The sequence below is a fragment of the Microtus oregoni genome, unplaced genomic scaffold (genome assembly GCF_018167655.1).
Source record: "Microtus oregoni isolate MIOR12 unplaced genomic scaffold, Mior012 000022F_ref0000154, whole genome shotgun sequence".
Lineage (NCBI taxonomy): Eukaryota > Metazoa > Chordata > Mammalia > Rodentia > Cricetidae > Microtus > Microtus oregoni.
In genome coordinates, this window is record NW_024543081.1 from 33,017,079 (window position 1) to 33,027,241 (window position 10,163).

The 10,163-nt window shown below is 51.9% G+C and overlaps 1 protein-coding gene across 1 annotated transcript in view; it reads right to left on the reverse strand.

Moving 5' to 3' along the window:
• The window catches only part of Zhx2 (zinc fingers and homeoboxes 2), a 140,995-nt gene extending 131,917 nt beyond the window's left edge, over nucleotides 1-9,078 (reverse strand). Inside the window, exon 1 of the mRNA XM_041672212.1 lies at nucleotides 8,795-9,078. The gene's annotated coding sequence lies outside the window, so the exon portion shown is untranslated. The remainder of the gene's footprint in view (nucleotides 1-8,794) is intronic.
• Between the last annotated feature and the right edge of the window lie 1,085 nt (nucleotides 9,079-10,163).

A 10,163-nucleotide genomic window follows, 5' to 3' on the forward strand; every position in this document is an offset into this window, starting at 1 on the left:
TAGAAGATTAGCTTCACCTTGTCTAATGCCAGCAGGAGAGGTGTGCATTCAAGGTCAAGGTCATCCTGGGTTGCACATTGTCACTCTGTTTCAGACAAAGGAAAGACAGAAGGGTTGCGGGGAAGGAGAGAGGGAGGAGGGAAGAAAAAGAAGGAAGAGGGGCCATACTTACAATGTGTAGCCATCAAACTTGATGATTTTTATGCTAATAAGCACCTGTTGCTCAGTTTCTCCAGCTTCCTAAAAGGACCCTTGGTTTTTAGGAGACTTTGAAGAACTAACCTGGGAGTCTCACCAAATGCACCATGCCTGGAGGAGATAAAACTCTTCGGGTCTTGGATCCTAAAGAGCTGTGTTTGAGCTCTGGCTCTGCCCTTGGTGTTGACCGCTTTGTAAAGCCACAGGCGCACAGAGGGTCGGAGACTCAGTAAGTGCCTGGGGCCTTACAAGTCCTAGGGGTAGATGGTGTGTGAGCCTGCCTGCCTGGTTTCTGAAACCCTTGGACAAACGCCTTCCTATGTTGTGCTTCCTTGTTGGTCAAACGCAGAAGACAGAATGCGGATATCTCTTTGGGGTGTCAGAAAGGCATTTAGAACTGTACTCATGATGTCGGTCGGGGTAGCTATGTGGACTGGAGCCATGCTTGTGGTTCAGCATCACCCAGGGTGGACTTCCTGAGAGCAGGGCCATTGATCTGTCACTCAGGCAGGTGCTCAGCAAGTGCTAGGAAAGTCAGGGAAGCAGAAAGGCCTGAAAGGACTCCCCTAGGATGGCCGGATCTGGTGCTGATTTGCATAGCTTTTTGGACCTCAGTTACTCCAGGCTGGATCCTCCAGTTTCCTTCCTTTCTTCCTCCCTCCTTTCCTGAGACAAGGTCTCACTATGCCACTTTGTTGTCCTGGATAGCCTGGAACTCGCTTTTCAATCAAGGCTGGCCTTGAACTTGACGTCATTCTCCTATGTCTGCCTCCCAACACTGGGATCGCAGGTGTGTGCCACTGCATCAGGTCTGGCTTCTGAAGTTTCTCTTATCTAGAACATTCCTGGGTCCCAATAATAAACTCATCCCCTTGAACATCCTTTCACTTGGTTGTCGGGTATATACTTGGAGACCCAGGTTCCTGCTTCTAAAAGTATCAAGGACAGACACTGTTCAGCTGCATGCTGTGGACAATACTGGCTGCTGGGAGGTCCATCACTCACCCTTGAAGTGATAGTTCCCATTCCACTTTACAGCACCCTGGCACTTGGAAATGGCCAGAAATCTGCATGTTTTCCTAGTCTACTTGTTTCTGATTGCAGCACCCTGGCTGCTCAGAATCAAGTTAGTAACACAAAGTTCCCCGGAGGACAGCAGACGGCAGGTCCTGAGAATCAGGAGGAGTGGAGGTCTCAGCTGGAGAGATCAGAGGAGAGTCCCTTCTCGCCTGAATTTCGGCCCTTCTCTGAAATGCCTTAGATAGAGGGAAAGCCTCCTTTCCCAGCTTTCAGTTTCCAGATCATATATTCCCACTATCCACTCCAACACACACACACACACACACACACACACACACACAGACACACACAGACATACACACACACACTCACAGAGAAAGGGGGGGGGGGTAGGAAGGACCAAAGTTCAAATGGCAAAAACCAAAGCACACCCCATCCCAACATCCCAACAAGCGGTACTAAGGCTCTGGCCAGGCGGTGTGCAGACATCTTCAAGAATCTGTTTCTAGGAAGGCAGAGGTGAAGCTCAAACGAAAAATAATTTTAACACGTCATCCTCCACAGGCCACGGAGCTCCCTCAGGGACGCTGGGTAGGCCCAGGGGCTGGGGGAGCCTGAGTTGGCTTTGTTGCTAGAGCGATTCAGCCCTGCCTCATATTTTAAGAACAGCGGGGATGTAATATCAGCTGAAAGGCGGTTTCTGTGTGCTATTTAACTAAATGGCTCTGCAGCTGGAGAGAGCCATGGGCAGACGTGTTATGATTCAAAGGTTCCCAATTACAATGATCCTCTTTTATTGTATAAAAACAGCAACACAGCCACTCTCCACGCCCGCCCCCATGTTTGCTCCCTCCTCTCCTGCTCCTCATTGGCTGCCGAAGCTGGGCCTTCTCCTTGAGGCCCCAGCAGCTCTTCAGGTCCCAACTCTGCAGAGTTTTACTCACTGGGATTCTTTCTGTCCAGGTCAAGGAGAGAGTCCAGTGGCCCTGGAGAGCATCTGACAGACGCTGATGGAGCAGGGTGGTAGGATTCTACAGATTAGGGGTGAAGATTTAGAAGCCCAGTTCTGACCATATTCTTATACGTAGCCATATGCATGTACCCACACGGGTTCACATGGTGGCCCATCCCCTAAACCCCTGCAGTAGAAAAGCAACCGGATAGACAGCCCCACAGTGTGTCTAAACCAAACCTTCTCTCCACACTCCCCTACAGGCTAGCCAGGAGCTTGTCTGTCTACACGCTTGAAAACCCTAGAGACAAACTGATCCCAGGAAGCAACCTGATTTTCCTCCCTCCCTTCTGTGTTCCTGAGTCAGGGCTTCAGCGCCTTGAGCTTTGCTTTCCTGTCTTTGCAGGGGGCCATTCACAGCTCTCCATCCACCCCTCCTGCTTGCACTACGTGGCAGAATAAAGGGGAAACATTCAGCCCGGTGTCTGGCACACAGTAGCCACTGCCATTTTTCAGATGAACTGATTTGTGGACTTATGGTGTGTCTGGGTGAGCGGGTAGCTTTGCATTTGTTCGGTTTCACGAGGCAGAGCTGACAAAGCGGGGGGGGGGAGCGGGAGGGGGGGAAGCTGGCCCACCGGGGAGTGTTTTTCTTGTACCTTTCTGCAATACTAGTTTGAAACTGTCACCTGTGTGCAGCTGACACACGCAGGCGTGCATGCATGCATGCTGCCTGCTCTTTAACTTAGACTTCTTAGGCCCCCTCCACATTCTGCAGATGTTTTGGAGCTCAGCAGCTGCAGCTGCAGGCATTCGAGCAGACCAAAGAGAACTTGTACCCAGGACCTTCTGTGCATAACACCCCAGCCAGGCCAGGCCACGCTGTCAACAGCTTCTCTCCTTCACTTGGGTCCTGAGACCCCAACAGGAAGGATCCCCCAGCCTAGACAAAGAAGGAGCTGACTCTTTTGGCCACACCAGTGCCCCCGGGATACGAAAGTCAGGTCCTCATACTGAATGACAAACTGTTCCCTGGGGTTTTTACTGGTTCCCTACACAAGATAAATGCAACATAGGCCTGTAACGCTTCCATCCCACACCAAGCCCGTGCACCCACAAGTCTCTTTGTTCAAAGTTACCACTTGGGCCACACTCCTTACTATCAAACTGCCTATGGATCAATATTACACAGATTTCATTCACTGCCAGTTGCATTCTGTGTTGAATGCTATTGCTGTGAAAGACTGCTGTGACTAGATTTAATCTCCAGGAACATTCTCGTACTAGGAAGTAGAGCATGTGGCGGGGACCAAAAGGGGTATAAGTTGAGGCTTTTAGTAAGTAAACTGTCCTCCCTGGGGGCACAGAGCTGCTGGCTTTGGGTCTGTCCTCTGTTTCGTGGGGGGAAATTTGGGGGGATATGGAGGTAGTGCTGTTAGGATAGCTTTGCTCCTTAGGGGTCTCTCTCTCACACACCACTGCCAATCAGCCCCTCTTAAATGCACGACTACAAGCACAGAACAGGAAACAGCTTGTAGGAGGATGTTCTTAATATCACAACCTGTTCAACGTAGGGTGGGGGCTTTACAGAAGGGTTGGGGAGGGGAAATGGGACCACATTTCCTCGTCTTATTCTCTCTCTCTTTCTCTCTCTTCCTCCCTCCCCCAGTTCAGATAGCCACACACAATGGCCATCTGGGTGCCTATCAAGGGGGCATGTGAACAGCACTGTGGCCCTCAGCACTGCTCTGCTTGGGTGTGGACCGTGATTCCACACAGGAGGAGCCCATGATGGCACCAGGCTCATCAGGGTTGTCATCGCTGAGGCCACTCAGATTTGCCGCAGAATAAGTGCCAGTGCTCTGGGAAGAGGGCTGGTGAGAGGAACGCACGATGAGATGGGGACAGGCAGGGTTCCTGATGGACGCTTAACCCTGAGCCTGTTAATTACAATGTCACACAAGGAAGTCATTTCCTAGAGGTGGCTGTAGTGACCTCTGCATGATGATGGTGCTGACAGTTTGCTGAGCAGGCTAATGTATCAGGTGCAGTGCTGTTATATATACATTATATATAATATACCCTATGTATTATATATTATGTATATAATATATTTTCTTTTATAAGCTTTTTACGCTCCATAATAATTCATATGACAGCTATGAGTGGTTTTGCTTTAAAGAAAAAACCAGGGTTCAGAGAGGCAAGTAACTGCCCAAAGGCACAAGGCTAATAGTGTGTGAGTAAAAAGAATTAGAGAGCCTGGCTCTTGCTGGGGGAGTCCTGCAAGTGGAAGCTGATATAGCTCTGGGGCCAATCCTGCCACCTTCTTGATTTAAAGCAATGTGGGGGAGGGCCAGGACTAAAAGGAGTCTGTTGGGGAGAGGAGAGCTGCAGCTAGGACCCAGGAATCCCAGAGGCCAGGAAGATGAGCATAACGCTTAGCTGGCAAAGAGGTCCCTTGTCCAGCTGCTTCTGCTCTGTGAACTGAATCACTGTGGAAAGAGTGCTGCTTACCTCCTGGAACAGCTGAAGCGCCTCAAAATAATTTTGGATTATTGGTTTGTGGATGTGTATGTGTGTATGTGTATGTGTGCGCGCGCGTGCGTGTGCATGCATGTGTAGGCCGGAGGGCAATGTTGGGCATCTTCCTCAGTCATTCTCCGTTTTATCTTTTAAGACACAGTCTCTCAATGAAGCCAGAGCTCACTGACTGAGCTAGACTGACTGGTCAGGGAGTTCCATGAACTCTCCTGTCTTTCTCTCTTCAGCACGGGGGCTTAATTTTAGATTTTTATTGTCAGGATCTAAAGACTATCTCTACTCCCCTCTTACACTCTGTCATTGCACCCCCTCATTGCACTCTGTCTCCCCCCCTCCCAGACATCATTAGCCCCTGTCTGAAAATTTCCTTGATCTCATTCTATGTCGAGGGAGAAGCAAGCAAGGTTGTCTGTACCAGGCACACTCTGTAGGCTTAAACACATGACAGTCCCTGTCCAGAAGCCTGCCATGGCTCCTGGCACCTACAGAGTAATGGTCAACAGCCTCTACAGTGAGCAAAAGCTGACGTCATCTCCTGCACGACTCTCTCTGCACCCCTCTCTCCACTTCCCAGACTGCAGACAGCTTCCAGGACCACCCAAATACCTTTCTTCCACTTCCTCTCTCAGAAATCAGACACTCTACCTGCTAATTCACATCTTCTGCCTTACAAACAGAACCCCATCATGTTCACGGCGGTAATGTGTCTGACTAAAAATACTCGCTCATCTCTCCCTGGCACGTTTGGGTCACCACATAGCCAAGCTCTGATTGGGGCCCAGGGACACAGCCATCTCCATAAACCTCAGGCCTAAGACCCACATGCAGGACGAAAAGACACAGCTGAGACATCATCCGGTCCCCACAAAAAATGTCCCGGGCTAGATAAATCACGTGGTCTTCAGGATTTCGGTTGCCTGCAGCTGAATCAATGCTATTCTATGCATCCTTCCCCAGGCATTGTTCTTTCTCATTCATGGGTCACTTTAGAAGCCATCCCCTCCAGGAGAGTCCCAAGAGCCCCTCGGAGGAGCACAATCCCACTTTCCCGTGTGGTCCACAATAGTTGCTTTTCCTCAGTCATAGCACTTACTTAATTCTGCTTGATTGGGCCTAATGAGCGCTCCTACTGTCTGTTCAAACTCCAAGAGGGTAGGGGGTCTTTATCCCACCAGCATCTCCATTAGTGTGGAGCAGAGCTTTGTGCTGAGCCCAGGGGCTCTGCCACACTCCCCCCCTTCCGCGTCCCCACAATGTCTGCTGCAGTGTGCTGCAGCAGTGGAGGTATCCCTGGTGTGGGTGCTGACACTCTCGACTCATGGTCCAGGAGTCGGTCAACAAGTGAGCTGACCTCTCTAGGCCTGCACTTCTTCATCTCTAGACAACGAGAGCCTCTGTGATCTTTCCTGGCTGTCCTGAAGACAACATAGTCTCATCCGAAGCCCTCAGGAGAGTGTCTGGCATTATAAAAATGTTTAACGACAGTGGGCTCTTATGAGTAGCCGGAATGGTGTAGCTGCTGAACGAATAAATACGTCAACATGTAGTCGCCAAAGAAACGAATAAGCAAATGAAATCCAGATGAATTCCTGAGTGGAGACCCAGGGCGGTAGTTACTGCTCTCCGTCCTGCCTGCACTTGACCCTTTGGGTTGTCACCCCAGTGACCTCCGTCACCAGAGATGAATGCTGTCAAGTCAGCTTGGCCTCCAGCACAGACACTGCACCCCGTGGGTTGGCCAAATGTTCCTTCTTCACCTCTGTTTCCTCAACCAGTGTCTGAAGACAAGAGTGATGGTTGGCTTGTGGGGTAATGGAGAGAATTACACAATAAAGCAGGACCATCCAGCCATCCAGCAGGCCTAGATACTGTAACAGTGCTAGCAACACTTACCAAACACCAAATCCACCCCCCCCCCCCACCCCTGTTGTTGTTAAAGGCACAGTGCTCCTGTAACCACCTGGGATGCCATCACCACTGGGCAAGCCAAGATCATCTGTTTTCATCTTGGGAATCCAGTGTTTTCGGTGTATGTGATTATTTTTTTTTCCTCTCTCTTTAAACGATGAGTCACTAGTTTACCCTAAAACTTTGGCCTTCTGAATTTTCCCCTTAAGTGCCATTATCTACAGGTGGATCCCTAGCTTACATCAAACCCTACAGGAAAGCAAGGTACAAGTTCGCCCAGCAGTGATGGAGTATTTACAAAGTAACAATATTTTCACACGCCACAGACCTGATTACTGTCAGGGACACATTTTAATCTTAGTTTTAGATTTCCCCCTAGCCTTAAAAGAACATGTGTAAACAAACAGCCTTCTGTGACTTTCGCTTTAAACTTAAACCTTTATGTTGGTCCCACGGAACCACTTGACGGCTCCATTAGCCTATTTTTACTATCAAACAGGCCATTTAACAAGATATTTATTCCACTTGGACGTCATCCAAATGCTTTTTGACATTACTGCCCTGGGCCTGAACTGCTTAGACTCCAGGCCCTTATCAACAGAAAATCACCTTTTGACTTGAGTCTCCCAGCACTCTACTCTCACCCTCTTTGCTTCCGCGGTGTTAATTTCTGCTCTACTCTATAGAGAAGGCAGCAGGAGAGAGTGCATTTTAAGAGGCTTGTGGGAAGTCCAAGCCATTCAGGGGTCACATGGAGGCATATCTGTCTCCCAAGTCCTGCTTCCACACAGGGCTGGCCTCAGATCTAAGGAGCTACTCACTCCCAGAAAGAAACCTTCAGAGAGCAGCAAATGGAGAACTCGGGGACTCAAAAGGACAGTGCGGCCTGGGGCCCCAGCTGAGCCGTGACTGTGAAGGGGGAGGGGTGCTCCCTCCTTCTTCCCGCCCCCAACAAAAGGCCATCAGTGGGACCCACTGGCTTTGAAGCCAATCAGTCAGGTGGAAGGAAGCCTGGGCAAATCACGGTTTGGCTACCGAGACAGGTTTCCCCCACCCACCCTGTTTGATAAGCCCTCCTCATCCTCTTCCACCGCCTCCCGAGCTCAGTACAGCTAGGAGGCCAAAGAGACGTTCCTGTGATGCTCCCGCTTTCCAACTTTCCGAGCTTCTTGGTCTTCGCAGCCTCCCGCAAAGCTGCTAGGGAAAGGGCAAGTTTGCAAAGCCCCGGATCCCAAGTCCTGGGGAAGCCACAAAGACGCTCCAACGCCAGCAATGATTAACCTCTTGTGGGACAGACTGGAAAACGCCACGGCCACTCAGGCGGGAGACCTGATTGAGACTCGGGCTGGTCCGGGCGGGCCGGGGACAGCAGGGCCCCCGGGGGCCTCGTGCCCCACGCATCCCCCTCCCCGCGCACCTGAGCGGGGCGTGGGCACAGCGCCGCGCTCAGGCCCTGCCCGCAGGTCGCTCGTCCGCCGCCCGCGCCGCGCGCCGACCGCCTGCAGCCACCGGGAGCGACGCGAGGAGAGGCAGCCTCAACACGGCGTCATGCTTCCTGCCACCACATTACGGCGAATCGTCACCGGGAGAGGAGAGCAGAGGGGAGAGCGGGGGAGGGAGGGGAGAAGCTACACGCAGCCCCCAGGCTGCCAAAAAGCGCCGAGACGGGGCCACGTCCCGGTGGAGTCCCCGCGGGACCTGCCCGGCTCGCACAATGCGCCGCAGTTTGGCCAAGAAGGCAGGGAGCCGGCCACAAAATAAATAAATAAAAAACAGAGTCGGGTCTACGTAACGCCCTGTCGAAAGCGGACGCCATATTTTTTTGTGGCTTATGTCGACATAGGGAAACGTAGACATGTTTTCCTCCTCCTCCTCGGTCTGGCTTCCATTTACCCAAACTTGTAATCAAAACTATTTCATAAAAAAAAAATAAATCTCCGTCCCCCTTCACCCCATATCCGCGGATTCCCTCCCACCCGCAAAAAAAAAGAGCCTGCACACCCCCTCCCGCGCACCCCCATCCTTAAACCAGCCAAGTCCCATTAACAACACATTTTCGGGAGCCGCCGCGGCGATGGGAAAGTTGGGCTGGAGTAGCGGGCGCCCGGTGTGTCGGGCTCCGGGCTGGCGGTGCCCGCTGCGGGTGCTCCGCGCCGGGGCGAAGTTTCTTACCTGCGCCGGGGCTGGGTACGCGGGGACCCGGGCTGGGAACGCGGAGACGAGGCACGGGCGTTCCAAAATGGAACTCTGCTGGCTCCCCCCACCCACTCCCCACTCCCCACCCGGCGCCCGACTCGGGCTCCGTGGGAAAGAGGTGGTGGTGGTGGGGAAAGCCAGCCTGGCAGACAGACAGACAGACAGAAAAAGCCCCCGTACGGAGAACGGTCGGCCGAAATTTTTAAAAGAAAAAAAGAAAAGAAAAGAAAAAGAAAAGAAAAAAAAAAGGAAAAAAAAGGGGGAAAAATGCCTCGATCAGTGGGGAATCTACGCCAAAACCCACATGATCTGTAACGTCAGCATGCGTATTTGCATACGATACCACCACCGGAGCTGCCACCCGGGCTCGGGTTCCGCAGAAAGTTACAAAGTGAAATTCAGGCCCCTCGGCAGACGCCGGCAAAATGTCATTTTTAGGAGGGAACTGCGGGTGGGGGGAGGCTGGTCCTAAAGGCTCTGATGAGTGACCAAACGGGTGTGTGTGTGTGTGTGTGTGCAGTAAATGAACTTAAAAGTCCGAGTCCAGTAACGGACTCGATGGAATTTTTGCGGGAAGAGGTGGGGGAGGCGCAAGCGAGATCACTGAATATTATTGAACACAACCCGGCGCGCGGCCGCGGTCAAACCCTCCCGGTGCAATACCCATTTTCTTTATGAAAAGTTCAAGGTGTCACTGATGAGCTCAACAAACTGTTGATCCTCACCACGTGGAGTGGCGGACCGTGGGACCGCAGGGCGCTAGGGCTTGCCCAGCGCCAGCAACACCCTGGACTCGGCGTCCTCCTGCAGTGCGTAGGGGCAGAACGCGGGTGGGGTCCTCACACACGCTGGACTCTGCTTGCTCTTTCGCCCGCCTTCCGGCTCAAGATAATAATGATATATTTAAAAACTTTTTTTTTTTTTAAAGCGAGATGCATTTTACTCCCGGAATAGTAATGAGAGGGCTTGGGAGTCGGGCGGGGAAGAGGCGCCCCCACTTATATAACCACTTGAAGTCAGATCACTTTTGTTGGGGATTTCCGCTCGCGCCTGGGCTCAGTCTGGTTAAAGATCTTCAAACTTTTTCCCTCCAAGCCCGTAAACAAACAGACTCCGGGGGAGCTGACTTAAACTTGTCTAGCCCAAATTTGCAGGGATTCTCAGACTCGGAGAAATGTACACGCCTGCGGTGGCCACTCTGGAGTCCCGCGGAAGTGAGACCGGTCATTTTTGAAGCTGGGACAGCCGCGTTCCCGGCGGGAGGGGTCTCCAAACGCGATCTCCTCCTAGGCTTCAGAGTACCCGCGGGTGGGGTGTGTGTGTGTGGGTGTGTGTGTGGCTTCAG